At 42.5% G+C, this 17,835-nt stretch overlaps 1 protein-coding gene across 1 annotated transcript in view; it reads right to left on the reverse strand.

Annotated features, from left to right (window-relative positions):
• Positions 1–17,835, reverse strand: part of STAT3 (signal transducer and activator of transcription 3) — a gene marked incomplete in the record, with an annotated part of 70,875 nt that overhangs the window by 51,763 nt on the left and 1,277 nt on the right.

Here is a 17,835-nt window from a genome sequence, read left to right on the forward strand (position 1 = left end):
TGGTACTGTTCAAAGTTTTGGAAATATGTCTAACGTCTGGCTTAATAGAAGACAGCTGGATTCTTATAACTGCTTTTGCATTCAATCTGTTACAGATGTAATTCTGATTGAAGTACAAAAGGAAAAACTGACTTCACATAGTATACTATTTGGAAAAGGAGGAGATCTTAATAGCCTTCTCAAATAACTTTGGATATTCTTTAAAACCACACAGAGGCTGGCAGGTGGTGTGGTGGTTAAGGCAGCTGGATTCCCACATGGCTGACCACAGTTCAAGTCCTGGAACTGCATGCTTTCTCAGTTTCCCTCTCTCTGTCTCTCTGTGGTCAACTTTTAAAAATAAAATAATGACAATGAATAAAATTAATGTTTTTAAAAAACTTACACAACTGGACAGTGATAGTTTCTTTCTTTTGTGTGTGTGTCTGTGTGTGTGTTTGTGTGCAGGTGCATGCACACGCTTATTAGGGGACAGTGATACTTTCTTAAAGATGAGTTGCAATGTGGAATCTAAAACCTTATCAGGGCTAGCCCATGGCCTGGTGGTTAAAGGAGCTGGATCCCACATGGCTGGCCACATGGTTCTAATCCCTGACTGGGTGACTTGAAAAACATGCTGAGCATGTGTGCGTGTGCACCAAAATCCTGACAAGAGGGAGAAATGGAGGAGAGGGGATTGCAGCATGATCGTGCCCCACTGAGAGGTACTTTCTCCCTCTCCCTCTCTGTCTCTCTGTCCCCTGCAAGCACACACACCCTAAAAAATAACAACAATAATAAAACCCCATCCCCTAACTTTTGTACTCAGTTACATTAAGAGCCATTAGTCTAGCTTGCCTTTTGCATGAAATGTTTCCCATGGGTGATTTGGTAATACTGTGATTAGTCATTTAGAAAACAGTTTCAGAGATAAGCAGGCCTTCCAGAATTTGACACATTTCGTTTTACACTTTAAAAAATATCACATTTGTTAACATTTAAATACTATGTTCATTAATACTGGGAAGCTGTCAAAAATCACAGTGGTGGATATAAGGTTTCTCCAACTCTAAATTTCACTCTAGAATACAAAATTTGTCAGCAGTTAGCGTAGTGGCTATGTCGCTGGACTCCCACGTAGTCGACCGCGGTTCGCATCCCGTACGCTTAAAACTCACGCCGGGCACATGTGCGTGCGTGCCCAAGATCCCGAGAGGAGAATGGAGGAGAAGGGATTGCGGCGTGACCATCCCCCCTGGGGGGTGATTTCTTGCTTTCTGTCTCTATGTCTCTGACTGCCTGGCAAGCGCACACGCCCTATAGTGAAAACCTCTCCAAAAAAAAAAAAAAAAAAAAAACCCCCCCAAAAAAAAAAAAAAAAATTTGTCGTTGGCAACAAATATTGTCAGTTGTTTTTCTTGAGCAAACAGCTTCCTCTCATTCTAGAGAAATGTCTGCCAATATCCTAGCTGATCTCTCAGTCATTCCTTCAAGTAAAAATAGTGCTTTTTCATGGAAAAAGTGGCTGGTTTGAGATAACATCTCAGTTCACGAGAGCTTCTTTTTTGGGAGAGGTTTTTTGCTATAGGGTGTGTGCACTGGCCAGAAAGACAGAGACAGAGAGACAAAAAGCGAGAAATCACCCCCCCAGGGGGGGGCGGGGGCGGTGGCCACACAATCCCTTCTCCTCCTTTCTCCTCTCGGGATCTTGGGCATGCATGCACATGCACCCAGCGTGAGTTTTAAGCCACCGAGTCCAGGACTCAAACCACGATCAACTACATGGGAGTCCAGCAACACAGCCATTACGTTAACTGTTGGTCCCACGAGAGCTTCTTCTTGAGATGCCACCATACCTCAGTATTCACACAAGGTGCTGTTATGTGTACTGCCCTTTCATTACAGGATCTCAAAAAGACACATCCTCAGGACCAGCAGATAGCATAATGGCTATGTCGCTGGAATCTCCCGTAGTCGACCACTGTTCAAGTCCCAAACCCGGTGGCTTAAACTCACACCAGGGGCATGTGCGTGTGTGCCCAAGATCCTGAGAGGAGAACGGAGAAGGGATTGTGGCATGGCCATCCCCCCTGGGGGTGGGGAGGGTGATTTCTCACTTTCTGATTTTGTCTCTCTCTTTCTGGCGAGCACATGGGCCCTATAGCAAAAACCTCTCAAACAAACAAACAAAAAAAAAGACACACGTCTTTAAGGGTGGAGAGAGAAAATTAACATTGTTGCCTGTTAAATCATGACAATTCTTGAGGGAAAGCAGTGTTTCTTTTTTTCTGTGAGTACACCGAAAATAATGATTACCAACGTAAGTGCAAATGTCAACTAAGTATAAGACACGATAAAAATAAATAAACAAATAAACACAAATAATTACACAGTTTTGACATCAATAGCCCCTCCCCCTGGGGCCCTAGGGTTCTAGGGGCTACACTCTGAACATTGCTGCTATAGAAAACTCAAACGGAAACATCAATTAGCAACCCAACCGTGGGAACACCACCACAATCAGAAACAACTCCCTTCCTCACATACCAAAGAAGCAACAGTTTATAGAAAATAGTTTGTTATGTCTTATGTACGAAATAGTTCAATTTATTATTAGTATCCAGCACATTAGCTTTAAAAATAAAACTAGGGGACAAGTGGATGGCGTAATGGTTATGTCACTGGATTCCTACATAGTCAACAGCCATTTGAGTCCCAGACCTGGCAGGTTAAAATTCATGCTGGGAGTGTGTGTGTACGTGCCCAAAATCCCAAGAGGAGAATGGAGAAAGGATTGCAACATGCCCATTCCCCCTGGGGGGTAATTTCTCTTTCTGTTTTCTGTCTCTCCAACAAGCACACATCCTTTAGCAAAAATTTCTCTAAATAAACAAACTGGAGGGTGGGGTGGAGTACAATTCCTGCCTGCCGAAGTAATAAGCAGCCTCGGTTAATGAGGTAACCAGACTTCTTTCCAGAATTAATGTTTAAATTTAAGAAAGTAAAAATATATACTCAGTTAACTGAAAAGCCACCTTTCCAAATAGCATGAATATTATGACTACAACATTAAACATACATCTATGGGCTGGGGCTAGCAGGTGGCATGGTGGTTAGAGCACTGGACTCCCATGTGGCCTACCACAGTTCAAGTCTCTGACCTGGCAGCTTGCTTTCTCACTATTCCTGTCTCTCTCTCTCTCTGGTGAGTGCATGTGCCTTATAGCAAATTTTTAAAAATACTAGTAATAAAAATTAAATAAGTAATTATTTAAACTTTATTTATTAATATATCTATGGTGCAACCCAGTGTCACAGTGATTAAGGTGGCTGGATCCCACATGGCCAACTGTGCAGTCTGAGTCCCAGATCAGTGGCTTAAAAATACTCTCAGTTTATGTGCATGCCTAAAAGAGGAAGAAAGGATTATGGCGTGGCCATCCCTCCAGGGAGTGCTTTTCCACTTTCTTTCTCCGTCTCTCGCTAGCAAGTGTGCACACCCTATAGTAATTTTATTTTATTGATTTTTAATTTGACCAGTGAGGGAGAGAGAGTGAAAGTAAGAAAGCAAGTCACCAGGTCTGGGACCCAAACTGTAGGCCATGTGGGAGTCCAGGGCCTCAACCACCACACCACCTGCTGGACCCTATAGCAAATCTTGAAAAATACACACACACACGCATGCACACACACACACAGATGTATTCATATGTGCCAAAGACAAACATAAGGATATTTACTGCAATAATGTTTTCAGTCTTTAGATTCTGCTAATAATCTGCTGCTCATTAGATTATTAAGTTATGGTGTCCATGGCCTGAAGTGTTACTACATAGATCTTAAAAACATGACACAGGTGAAGACCAGCAGGTGGCATGGTGGTTAATGTGCTGGACTCCCACATGGCTGACCACAGTTCAGGTCCCAAACCTGGCAGCTTGCTTTCTCACTCTTCTCTCTCTCTCTGTATCTCTCGCTGGTCAAATTGAAAAACAGTTAATAATGATGATAAATAAAATTAAATAAATAATTCTTTAAAAAATTAAAAAGGACACAGGACCAGTGGATGGCATAATGGTTATGTCACTGGACTCCCACATAGTTGACCACAGTTTTGAGTCCTGGACACAGAGACATGTACTCACGCTGGGTACATGTGCATGTGTGCCTAAAATCCTGAGAGGATAATGGAGAAGGGAGTGTGGTGTAGCCATCCCTCATGGGGGGGTGACTTCAGGCTTTCTATCTCTCTGGCAAGCGCATGGACCCAATAACAAAAATCTCTCTTAAAAAAAAAAAATCAGGTGCTTATGTGTACGACCTACTACTATCTGTGGAAAGAAAGAAAAAAGGCAGAATAATGTTTGCATCTACCTGAAATAATCCTGGAAAGAGAAATAGTATGTAACGAGCTGCCTCTGAGGAAGAGTTCAAAGGATAAGGTGAATAAGATTAACTTCCCGGGCCATTCTCCCTTTCTCTCACTCTGTCCCTCTCTGGTCAAATTTTTAAAAAGAAATTAGGTTAAACAAAAAAAATTCTTAAAAAAAAAAAAAAAAAAAAAAAGGACATTTAAAAAAGAAAGACAGGGATCAGTAGTTGGCATAGTGGCTATGTCGCTGGACTCCCATGTAGTCAATCACAGTTTGAGTCCCAGACCCGGCAGCTTAAACTCACACCAGGCACATGTTGCATGCGTGCCCAAGATCCCGAGAGGAGAATGGAGAAGAAGGGACTGTGGCGTGGCCATCCCCCCGGGGGGTGATTTCTCGCTTTCTGTCTCCCTGTCTCTCTCTTTCTGGTGGGCTCACGTGCCCTATAGCAAAAACCTCTGCAAAAAAATAGACCAACTTGATATTTTCTTTCTAAAAATCTGTGGTTAAGTCTAGCATTGATCTGGGGTCAGCAAGTGAAGTGGAGGTTCAGGCTGAATTCCACATGGCTAACTGCACGTAATTCAGGTCCCAGACCCGGTAGCTTGAAAAACATGCCAGTTGCATGCCCAAAATCCTGAGAGGAGAGTAGAGAAGAGATTGCATGGTCATCCCCCTTGGATGTGATTTTTTTTTTTTTTTTTTACTTTCCTTCTCTTTTCTTCTGTCTCTCTCAGGCAAGCGCATGTACCCTATGGCAGAAAGCAAAAACAAAAAAATATATTAAAAAAAAAAATAAAGAAGACTAGCATTGATCTTTCCTGGGGAAACGGGGGGGCAGTCTAATCCAGAGACTACATGGATCTTCTCTATCCCCCATCTCCCATCCCATTTGCCATTACTCGGAAAGTATTCTTTCTTTTTAAAAAAAAAAAAAAGAATTATTTTATTTTAATTATCATTAGTATTTTTTTAATTTGACCAGAGTGGGAGGGGTAAAATGATAAAGCAAGCTGCCAGTTCTGGGACTTGAACCATAGTCAGTCATGTGGGAGTCTGGCACCTTAACCACCATACCACCTGCTGGCTCTAGAAAATATAATTTCTGGGTATAAAAAAATGGTATGCCTTACCAGCCATGTGGCACAGCAGTAATTCAACACTGTGGTGCTGAAGCCACACGCCGGTCCCAGGTTCACATCCCATGGCTTCCCTGTACGCATCACATATGAGAGCCCATGACCTTGACTGGCTGACACTGGGAGTGAATCAGGGTGTGAAGACCCTGGTGGAAATGTGCCTCTTTTTCTCTCTGTCTCCCTCTCTCTCTCTCTGAGAAGAAATAAATAAATAACCTTTTAAAAAAAGAAAGAAAAGGTATTATCATAAGTAAAACTGAAGACAGACATCCATGGACTCTGTGGGGCATCCCTGACCCAGAACACCTCGGATATTTCTGCAGGAACAGAAATCTTTTTTTTTTTTTTTTAATTAATAAACTTTATTTTGTAGAGCACTATTTCTTAGGTTCACAGAAAAATTGACTGGAAAGTACAGAGAGTTCCCATACACCTTCCATCCCCACCTCACATGAACCTCCCCACCATCAACATCCTGCGCCGCGATGGTACCGTGAGAGAATCTCACATGAGTCTATGAACTGAGCCGTCCTCAGTACAGCAATTAGGGGTACTCAAGTTTCCCACACGCTTCTACTCGCTTACAGGCTACTGTCATTTATCCACTCTAATGACACATGAAATAAAGAATAAGTTTGGGGGGGCGAGTAGGTGGTGTGGTGGTTGAGGGTACTGGATTCCCACATGGTCGACCGTGGTTTGAGTCCTGGACCTGATGGCTTGCTTTCTCACTTTCTTTTTCTCCCTCTCTCTCTCTCTTTAAATAAAGTTAAATAAAATAATTCTTTAAAAAAAAAAATAAGTATTGGGACCAGCAGTTAGTGTAATGGCTATGTCGCTGGACTCCCACGTAGTCGACCACGGTTCAAGTCTCCGACCTGGCGGCTTAAACTTATGCTGGGTGCGTGTGTGTGCGTGCCCAAGATCCCAAGAGGAGAATAGAGGAGAAGGGATTGCACTGTGGCCATCCCCCATGGGGAGTGATTTCTCGCTTTCTGTCTCTCTGGTGAGTGCACGTGCCCTATAGCAAAAACCTCTCCAGAAAAAGAAAATAATAATAATAATAATAAGTATTGGTGGGCCAGTAGATGGTATAGCAGTTATGTTGATAGACTCCCACATGGCCAACTGTGGTTCAAGTCTCAGACCTGGTGGCTTGAAAATCATGCCAGGTGTGTCTGTGTGTGTGTGTGCCCAAGATTCCAGGAGAAGAGATTGTGGCGTGGCATCCCCCCAGGAGGTGACTTCTCACTTTCCCTCTCACTGTCTCTGTCACTTCTCTTCTCTCTCCCTCTGGCAGACACATGCGCCCTAAGGCAAAAACCTCTTGGGAAAAAAAAAAAAAGATTAAATATTAGTTGGGGGCCAGCAGGTGGCATGGTGGTTAAGGTCTGGACTCCCAAGTAGCCAACTGCGGTTTGAGTCCCAGCTTGCTTTCTCACTTTCTCTCACTCTGGGGTACACATGTGCCCTAGCAGATTTTAAAATAATAATAAATAAATAAAATTAAAGGGCCAGCAGGTGGCATAGTGGTTAAGGTGATGACTCCCATGTGGTAAACCGAGGTTCTAGTCCTGGAACCCTCAGCTTGAAACTCACACCAGTGCATGTGTGCCTAAAATCCCAAGAGGAGAATGGAGAAGGGACTGCAGTGTGTCCATTTTCTCTGGTGGGGGGTGGTGATTTCTCACTTTCTCTCTCTGTGTCTCTCTGGCAAGCACATGAGCCCTATAGTAAAAGTCTCTTTAAAAATTAATTAATAAAAATAAATTAAATCAATTAGTTAAATTAAATTAATAATTTTTCAAAAAAAGAATAAGTCTTGGGACCAGCAGGTGACATAATGGCTATGTTGCTGGACTCCCATGTAGTCGACCGCAGTTCGAGTCCTGGACCTCGTGGCTTAAACTCACGCTGGGCATGTGTGTGTGCGTGCCCAAGATCCTGAGAGGAGAATGGAGGAGAAGGGATTGCAGCATGGCCATCCCTCCTGGGGGGTGATTTCTCGTTTTCTGTCTTTCTGGCAAGTGCGTGTGCCCTATAGCAAAAATCTCTCTTAAAAAAAAAAAAAAAAAGAAGTCTTCTTGATATTTGGCTCCAGAAGGCTTCAACTATTCTCCCTGCTCCTCTGCATAACAATGTTGCCATTCCTTATTATGTCTTATTTTTGTTAATGTTTCAGTAAGTTTGCTTTCCCTAAATATATTGATAAAAAGAGTTCTAATACAAAACCGATTTGTCAGGAAGAGTTAGTCTGAGATTAATTATTTATTGTGTCTAAACCACCAGAAAAAAAAAAATTCAAAGGCTGACTATTATTTTAATGCTAACTCAATGCAATATTGTACTTTGTTGGGTTCACAGGAGAGGTCATTGCACAGCTAACAGCTGGGTTTGAGGTTTTGAAGATTACTTTTTGGGGAGGGGAGAGAAAAGGAAGTCTAATGCTTTTAGATTCTGTTAGAATAAGTGTTTGCTAAAAAGCAAAACAAAATTAACATTAGAAAAGATGTGAAAAAAAAAAAAAAAGCATGTGAGAAAGCTTTCACCTAACAGATGTTCAAGTTCAGACTCAAATCCTCCAAACTCTCAGAACAAGAATGAGAGGTTAGGACACCACAAACTAATAAAATCAATCAACAAAGCGGGAAAACAGGTGGTTGACACCCATCTGAACAGGGTTTTCCTGAATTAGGCTCTCCTTCGCAAATCCAAATCAATTTTCAGAAATGGCTTCTACAAAAACTACCCAAACATCCCCCTAATAATTTGCACTCCTCCACAATAAGGAAGCCATTTATCTACCAGAGGTCTACTTTCTCTTTCAAGTTCAGCTGGCTTCCTCCTGCCCCACATATGGCCAAGAAACAACTGGGTTGCTTTTTTCTCCTGCCTTCTCCAGTCCAAAACTAGCAAGTTGAGGTGGGAGAACCTGTTGCCTAGAGATGCTGAAGGGTTCTTTTTTCTTTTTTGGAGAGGTTTTTTTGGTTTTTTTTTGGTGTTTTTGCAATAGGGTGGGTGTGCTCACCAGAAGGAGAGACAGACAGAGAGACAGAAAGGGAGAAATCACCCCCCAGGGGGGATGACCACATTGCAATCCCTTCTCCTCCATTCTCCTCTCGGGATCTTGGGCATGTACACACGCACACATGCACACACATGCCCGGCGTGAGTTTAAGCCACCGGGTCCAGGACTTGAACCGTGGTCGACTACATGGGAGTCCAGTGACATAGTCATTACACTAACTGTGGTCCCCTGAAAGGTTCTTCTTAACCATAAGACTATTCTGAGTACCGATTCAATTGCAATGGAAAGCAACAGAACAGAAAAATGCTCCTCCAATGAACTTACCTACGCATACAGCTCCACATGCACACTCATACACACACATATACACACACAAACACTCAAGACGTGAAGGGACAACTAATTCAGCAAATTGTGCACAGATACATACAGATTATCCATGTTACTTGGGGTACCTTCTCACCCCAAAATTGTACACTGTCTCACCTTTCTTACCTGACTCAAAATAAGGTTTCTCCTACTGACTTCCTCCTGGATACACTCAACTCTCATCAATCCTCTGCTCTTCAAACCTTCAATATTGGGGCCAGCAGATGGCATAGAGGGAAAGGTGCTGGACTCTCACATGGTCAGCCGCGGTTCAAGTCCCAAACCCAGTGGCTTGAAACACGCTGGGCACATATGTGTGTGTACGCCCAAGATCCCAAGAAGAGAATGGAGACGGGATTTTTTGCGGCATGGCTATCCCCCAACAGGGGGCGGGGGGCGATTTCTCACTTTCTCTCTTTCAGTCTCTCTGGTGAGCACACACATGCTACAGCAAAAATCTGTCAAAACAAAACAAAACAAAACCTTCAATATTATCTGCACTTTTTGCCTCATGAAAAATCACAAGATGGCCCAGCCAAGGTAGCATAGGCAGTAGGGTACAGCTGTGCAATACTGGAGCCATGCTGGGAAGGCCTCGAGTGGACCCAAACACACTAGGCACACCTGTGACAGTGTGCCCATGATGGTGGCTGACAGGAAGGCAAGGGGGTAGATCTCAGAGTGCCACAGCCCTGCTGGGGGTCCCTGTCTCTCTCTCTCTCTCTCAAAATAAATACAGAAATAAACAGTGCTGGTGGGAACAGCAAGTGGCGGGCCTGGTGGTTAAGGTGCTGGACACTCCCACATGGCTGACCACGGTTCAAGTCCTGGACCTGGTAGCCTGCTTTCTCACTCTTTCTCACTCTTTCTCTCTCTCTCTCTTTGTCGCTCTCTCTCTGGTCAAATTAAAATAAATAAGTGAATAAAATTAAATAAATCTTTAAAAAAAAGAAATAAACAGTGCTAATTGCCAGAGGGTACATGATGCACTCACCAGAGAGAGAAAGCACCTCCAATGGGGCATGATTATGTCACAATCCAGTCTCCTCCATTTCTCCATCATCTTGGAATTTAGGACACACATGCAGATGCGCCAAATGTATTTTTTAAATTATTTATTATTATTATATTATTGTTATTTTAGAGGGTTTGTTTGTTTGTTTGTTTTGCTATAGGGCACGTGCACTTATCGGAGAGACAGAGAGAAACAGACAAAAAGTGAGAAATCACCCTCTGGGGGATGGTCACACTGCAATCCTTTCTCTTCCATTCTCCTCTTGTGATTTTGGGCACGTATCCACATCCACCTGGTGTGAGTTTTAAGTCGCTGGCTCCAGGATGCAAACCATGTTGACAACATGGGAGTCCAGCAACATAACCATTACGCCATCTGCTGGTCTCTGTTATTACTTTTTTAAAAACTTGACCAGAGAGAGACAGAGAGGGAGAGGGAAAGTAAGAAAGCAAGCCTCTAGGTCTGGGATCCAAACCACAGTCAGCCACGTGGGAGTCCAGCACCTTTAACTACCATGCCACCTGCCAACTCTAACCAAATGTATTTTTCAAGCTGCTGGACTAGTATTTGAACCACAGGAGGATATTTGGGATCTGGTTCCCTTAACCACTAGGTTATATGGCCAGCCCTAAATAAACAAATTTCAAAAAGAAAAATTCTAAGACTTATTCAAATTCCTGGATGGTAATTTTTAATGTGTTGAATATTACTTAAAATAAGTGGAACGTAATCATAGATCTTAGAAGATGCAAAGAGAGCCAGCCAGTACGTGGTGAAGACGGCTGGATCCCACATGGTCAACTGCACAGCTTGAGTTCTGGACCCGCTGGCTTGAAAAACATGTCAGGAGGAATCAGCAGTTAGCGTAATGGCTATGTCACTGAACTCCCATGCCGACCGCAGTTCAAGTCCCAGATCCGATGGCTTAAACTCACGCCAGGCGCGTGTGTGTACGTGCCCAAGATCCCGAGAGGAAAATGGAAAAGGGACTGCAGCGTGGCCATCCCACCTGGTGGTGGGGGGGTGATTTCTCGCTTCCTAGCTCTTTGTCTTTCTGGCAAGTGCACATGCCCTATAGCAAAAAAAACTCCAAAAAAAAAAAAGAGAGAAAGATAAATATGCCAGGAGGGGGAAAAAAAAAAAAGAAAAGGAATTTGCAATTAATATATCCAAGATAAACTGGTAGATTGAAAAAGCTACCAAAAAAAACCTGGAGAAATGTACAAACTGTTAATAGAGGTTCTTTTATATTTACAGTATAATATGTATAACTTTCAAAAACAGGACAAAACCACTTATTTTAATGACATTTAAACCTAATTATTTTTTTAAATAATATTTATTGGGGCTGGCAAGTGGCATGGAGGTTAAAGGCGCTAATTTCCCAGATGGCCAACCGCAGTTGGGGTTGCAGACCTAGTGCTTTCTCCCTTTTTCTCTCTCTCACTGTCTCTCTCTGGTCATATTTTAAAAAATAACAATAAATGGAATTAAATAATTATTTTTATTTACTTATTTAATTTTGTTATTATTATTTAATTTGACAAGAGAAGGAGAGAGAGAAAATGAGAGAGCAAGCCACCTGGTCCAAGACTTGAACTGTGGTCAGCCATGTGGAAGTCCAACACTTTAACCACTATGCCACCTGCCGGCCCCCTAAACCTAATTATTAACAGAGGAGAAGGGCTAGGAGTGGTGGCTCTATGGCCTCCTTTCCCCTCAGTGTAATTCTCCTAAATTAAGAACTTCTACTTATAGCTCCCTGAACACGCTATGCTGTTTTAAGCTTCTGACACCCATGTTCCTTCAGCCTCAAATGCAGCTGTTTACCACTCAATGTTGGAGGGAGCATTCCTATTCATCCTACAAAACCCTATTCACCCTTGAAGAGAATTCATCACTTTTCTTAAACATTTAACAAGAACTTGCATTAATGGAGCCCCTACTTTGTGTCAGGCATTTTGCTAAGCATTTTATTGAATTATCTTGCTGATCTACAATAGTATCTACGAGATAGGTAGTTATCATCGTCTGCTTTTATTCTTTATTATGTATTTATTTATTTTACTTTTTCACTATAGGGCACATAGCCAAAGAGAGAGAGAGAGAGAGAGAGAGAAAATAAGAAATCCCCCTCCCCCTCCCACAGGGAGGATGGCCACGCTGCAATCCCTTCTCCTCCATTCTTCTCTTGGAAATTTGGGCGCGCGCACACGCATCCAGCGTTGTTTTCAAGCCTCTGGATGTAGGGCTAGAATGGCTCAATAGGCAATGTGGGATCGAGTGCCTTCACCATCATGCCACCAGCTCACCTTCATCCTCTGCTTTTACAGAAAGCAAAATTGAAGCTCAGATTCTGAGTAGGACATGGCAGATTCAGGATCCAATCTCAGATCTGTTTGAATCTAGAGCCTGAATCTTGAACCACTACCCAGTCATCTCTTTGCTCTAAGTTCATTCCAGCACAGACACACCCTGGTCCCAGTTCTGTAAAACAGGGATGGTATTTCATTGTCCTTGGATGCCACTGAGCACAATGACCAGCTCTGCATCTGCTGATCTGAAGTAAGAGTTAGGATAATCCTAACACGACAAATAAGAACTGACGGTAAAAGAAATTCATTCTTCCGGATGCTATTCCTTTTCAAAATCAGAGACATTTCAATTTACCACCAAAGTACTATCTGGCCATCCTAACTACACCAGAGCAGCCAAGATTCCTAGCAACAAGTGTGTAACCCCAAGGGTATTCTTTTCACCACAGCTGACAAAGAGTGGGCCAGCCTGGTAATGCCATTCTGCTGGATCTCACGGAGGCTGCTCCAGGACAACAGTTCCTCAGAATTTAAGGCTGTCCCTCCAGTGTTTTTTCAGTTGTTTTTATAAATGACCCAAACATTAGGGCATAATTTTTAAAATACGAAATACATAAAGTATGAGTGATGATTCGTAGCTAATCATATATCCTCCAAAAACACTTCTGCAGAGACCAGCAGATGGCATAATGGCTATGTCGCTGAACTCCCATGTAGTCGACCGCGGTTTGAGTCTGAGACCCAGTGACTTAAACTCGTGCTGGGCACATGTGCGTGCGTGCCCAAGATCCTGAGAGAAGGGATTGCAGTGTGGCCATCCCCCCAGGAGGTGATTTCTCGCTTTCTGTTTCTCTGTCTCTGTCTTTCTGGCAAGCGCACCCGCCCTGTAGCAAAAAACTCTCAAGAAAACAAAACAAAACAAAACAAAACAAAAAAACAAATCTGCACACAAGCACATTATGCTTCTTTCACCCAAAGTACCAGGTCTAACAAGTCAGGACACCTGTGTGTGTGCTGGCCCAGTTTGTAAGGTCAGGCTCAAGTGACAACTCCCCAAGGGCAGAGGGCACATGCACTGATTTATTTCATATAAACTGACCAGCACCATATGCCTGATACATAGCAGGCACTCCATAATCAAACACTGGTACTTGACTGCAAAAGTCTTTGAAAGGGGCCAGCAGGTGGTTAAGGCACTGGCCTCCCACATGGTTGACCACAGTTTGAGTCCCGGACCTAGTGGCTTGCTTTCTCACTTTCTATCTCTCTGTAGTGAACACATGTGCCCTACACTAAATTAAAATGCTAATAAAACTTTTAAAAAATTTTAAAGGTGTTTAAGAGCTTCCTTTACAGATGGACAGAACTAAAAGTCTTTGGTCTCACGTTCAGGGCTTTTCCAAGCAGGCACTTCCCTCCTAATCCCCCAGCATTTTTGTGTTGTATCCCCACATCTCCTCACTCCAAATTCTTCTCACCTATCCAGTTCAACCCATTATTTGGTACTCAATTCAAATTCCTCCTTGGCAAGATTGTGTAGACAACTCCAGGCTCAAAACCTCTTCTTCTGGGACCAGCAGATGGCATACTGCTTATGTTGCTCAACTCCCATGTAGTTGACCACAATTTGAGTCCCAGACCCGGTGGCTTAAACTCACGCCAGGCACGTGTGCATGCATGCCCAACATCCCGAGAGGAGAATGGAGGAGAAGGGATTGCAGTGTGGCCATCCCCCCAGGGAGTGATTTCTCACTTTCTGTCTGTTTTTCTGGCAAGCACATGTGCCCTGTAGCAAAAACCTCTCCAAAAACAAACCAACCAACCCTTCTCCTTTTGAAGACCTAAAATGTTTGGCGTAGCACTGTCCAACAGTTTTCGGGTTTTTTTCCCAACAAAACTCTCTATGAGAAAAAAAAATGTTCTCTATCTACAATACACATTCTTTTTTTTTTATGTAACAGCTACCTTGCTGGATATCACAGGTGTGATACCTGATCCCCATTCGATGACAACAGGTTGCATTGGACTGTTAAAACTTTCGAGTCTCTCCAGTAGACTACCAGTACTGTGAACAAGACATATATTTTATGCTTTATGTCAACTTTCACAAAACTGCAAAAAGTATCTGTTCATTTGCACACACCTCTGAGAAAACCATAAGCTCAAAAGATACTCAAGTGTCTGGAATAATGTCTGCTCCATCTCACAGCTGAATGTCAAGACACACAGAGGCAGGGAACCAGCAGTTAGCGTAATGGCTATGTCGCTGGACTCGCACGTAGTCGACTGCGGTTCACATCCCGGACCCGGTGGCTTAAAACTCACACTGGGCGCGTTTGTGCCCAAGATCCCGAGAGGAGAATGGAGGAGAAGGGATTGTGGCGTGACCATCCCCCCTGGGGAGTGATTTCTTGCCTTCTGTCTCTATGTCTCTCTCTGTCTGTCTGGCGAGCGCACGTGCCCTATAGAGAAAACCTCTCCAAAAAAAAAAAAGGACACACAGAGGCAGAGAAAAAGAAAGCAACTTTCTAGAGACACAAATGACCACTGATCAAGCCACAAGCCACTCTGGTTTAAATGACATTTAGATGATGACTGCCCTTCGCCCAAAACTTGCCTAAATATCTCCATTAGGAAATAGCTAGATTCTGATGACAAAATAATGCTGACTAAAAACAGTTCATTACTTCCCAAGATAGATACAGCACTTAGAAAAAATAACCCTAGTTGCACTTGTGTTATCCACCTGTTATTGAATATTCATCTCCCTTAGAGTCTTTCAGCCTTCTATTGATACTCCACTGACCATACACAAAAGGGTACTTCAAAAAGTCAGGGGGGTGGGGGTGGGGGAATTGAAGTGTATGTTGATTTGGGTACAAAAAATTTTTTTTAAATCCATGCACAGTTTTTTGTAATAATAAACATTTGCCAAGAACATTTTGAAGCCTCCTCCTAAGTCAGAATTTTACTTACACTATTCTCAACAGGGCCTACACACTAAATTATGACCCTATATTTAAGCACTGATAGTCAAAAGAACAAAAAACACACAGAAGGCACAAGTTCCACCACTATGCACTCTGCCGCCTTGGGCAAATGTCTTGTTCCTTTGGCCTCAATTTCCTTATCTGCAAAATGGGGTTAATATACTGTGAACTACTTATCTCACAGACCCTGTGTAGGTCAAGTCAAAACTGTGGGTTATTTCTAAATGGTAATTCTTCCCAAATAAACTATTGATACCTTTAAAAGCAAGAGATTCATACATTTGCTAATGGTTCTTTGTAACTGGTATGCTAACACCTGCAGAGGCTAAGATCAACACTCCAACAACTACAAGGATCTTTTTATTCCAGACTTCTTTCCCCCACCCACCGTGCAAATACCTGAGCAAAAATTCTGCTAATTCTGTTCCAATCTGGCGCATGCAATAAGGAAAGACTGTGTTGACTCAGGGAGCACAGACGCATTTAATTAAAATAAAATAGAAAATTAGCTGAATCAAGCCATAACACAATCTAAATTCATACATAAAAGATTGAGATGGTTTATTGCTTTGATTTATTCAAACTAATGCTTTATCAGCACAGCCAGTCAAGTGTTCAACCCATACACAGAATAAACTATTTAGATGCACATGCAATATAAACCAGCAGGTACACACTAAATACACTTTCAATAAGGAAAAATAACTAACCATTTGATTGTATTGACACACAACCACACAACACCCTCTTGATAGTACAGTGATGTGTACTAAATGTAGAAAAAGCAACTTGGGTGCGGTTTTGAATTTCTCTAATTTAAGTGCAACCACACTCCCCAAATACAGGTGAAGTTTGTACACATAGCTTAGTCAAGGCCAGCCTGTCTTTGTTTCTCCCTCCTCTGCATTTACTCAAGATCTTGGCTCTGAGACAAAAAAAAAAAAAAACACTCCCATTCTTGATTGGTTCATTCTGTCCTATGCAATTAAGCAACACCACAATCCAGTAAATGCAATGGCTCAATTATTTATCTCCTGGCCGAGTTTACCAGGTGTTTATAAAAAAAACAATCTCAAGGAAGAAAGAGGTTTATTTCCCTCTAGAGCTGGCCTGATGGGGATATTCTCTCTCTCTCTCTCTCTCTCTCTCTCTCTCTCTCTCAACTGTGCGGGGGAGTTGGGTGGAGAGTAGGGCTTAACCTAGAAAAAAATGGGAGGGAATTTAGAAACAGTATAAGTCTGTCAATTTCCCTTCAGGAAACTTCATTCTTATGCAATAATCTTACCCACAACCAACCAGCACGAGAGGCTGTAGGGTGAAGACACCTATTCCTACCTCTAGAAAGGCACAGCCCGATCCAGAAGGAGCAGGAAAGGGCAACGCGGAGGAAGTGGCTCAGCTGGGAGCAGACAGCCGGCCGGAGGAGGCCCTTTCCAACGGCACCCTCCACCCCCAACTAGTGCTCTCCGCCGGCGAGACGAGACAGACGCTCCTTGGGGTACACAAAAGGGTACTTCAAAAAGTCAGGGGGGTGGGGGTGGGGGAATTGAAGTGTATGTTGATTTGGGTACAAAAAATTTTTTTTAAATCCATGCACAGTTTTTTGTAATAATAAACATTTGCCAAGAACATTTTGAAGCCTCCTCCTAAGTCAGAATTTTACTTACACTATTCTCAACAGGGCCTACACACTAAATTATGACCCTATATTTAAGCACTGATAGTCAAAAGAACAAAAAACACACAGAAGGCACAAGTTCCACCACTATGCACTCTGCCGCCTTGGGCAAATGTCTTGTTCCTTTGGCCTCAATTTCCTTATCTGCAAAATGGGGTTAATATACTGTGAACTACTTATCTCACAGACCCTGTGTAGGTCAAGTCAAAACTGTGGGTTATTTCTAAATGGTAATTCTTCCCAAATAAACTATTGATACCTTTAAAAGCAAGAGATTCATACATTTGCTAATGGTTCTTTGTAACTGGTATGCTAACACCTGCAGAGGCTAAGATCAACACTCCAACAACTACAAGGATCTTTTTATTCCAGACTTCTTTCCCCCACCCACCGTGCAAATACCTGAGCAAAAATTCTGCTAATTCTGTTCCAATCTGGCGCATGCAATAAGGAAAGACTGTGTTGACTCAGGGAGCACAGACGCATTTAATTAAAATAAAATAGAAAATTAGCTGAATCAAGCCATAACACAATCTAAATTCATACATAAAAGATTGAGATGGTTTATTGCTTTGATTTATTCAAACTAATGCTTTATCAGCACAGCCAGTCAAGTGTTCAACCCATACACAGAATAAACTATTTAGATGCACATGCAATATAAACCAGCAGGTACACACTAAATACACTTTCAATAAGGAAAAATAACTAACCATTTGATTGTATTGACACACAACCACACAACACCCTCTTGATAGTACAGTGATGTGTACTAAATGTAGAAAAAGCAACTTGGGTGCGGTTTTGAATTTCTCTAATTTAAGTGCAACCACACTCCCCAAATACAGGTGAAGTTTGTACACATAGCTTAGTCAAGGCCAGCCTGTCTTTGTTTCTCCCTCCTCTGCATTTACTCAAGATCTTGGCTCTGAGACAAAAAAAAAAAAAA

The sequence above is a fragment of the Tupaia chinensis genome, unplaced genomic scaffold, assembly GCF_000334495.1.
Source record: "Tupaia chinensis unplaced genomic scaffold, TupChi_1.0 Scaffold000477_1, whole genome shotgun sequence".
Taxonomy (NCBI): domain Eukaryota; kingdom Metazoa; phylum Chordata; class Mammalia; order Scandentia; family Tupaiidae; genus Tupaia; species Tupaia belangeri.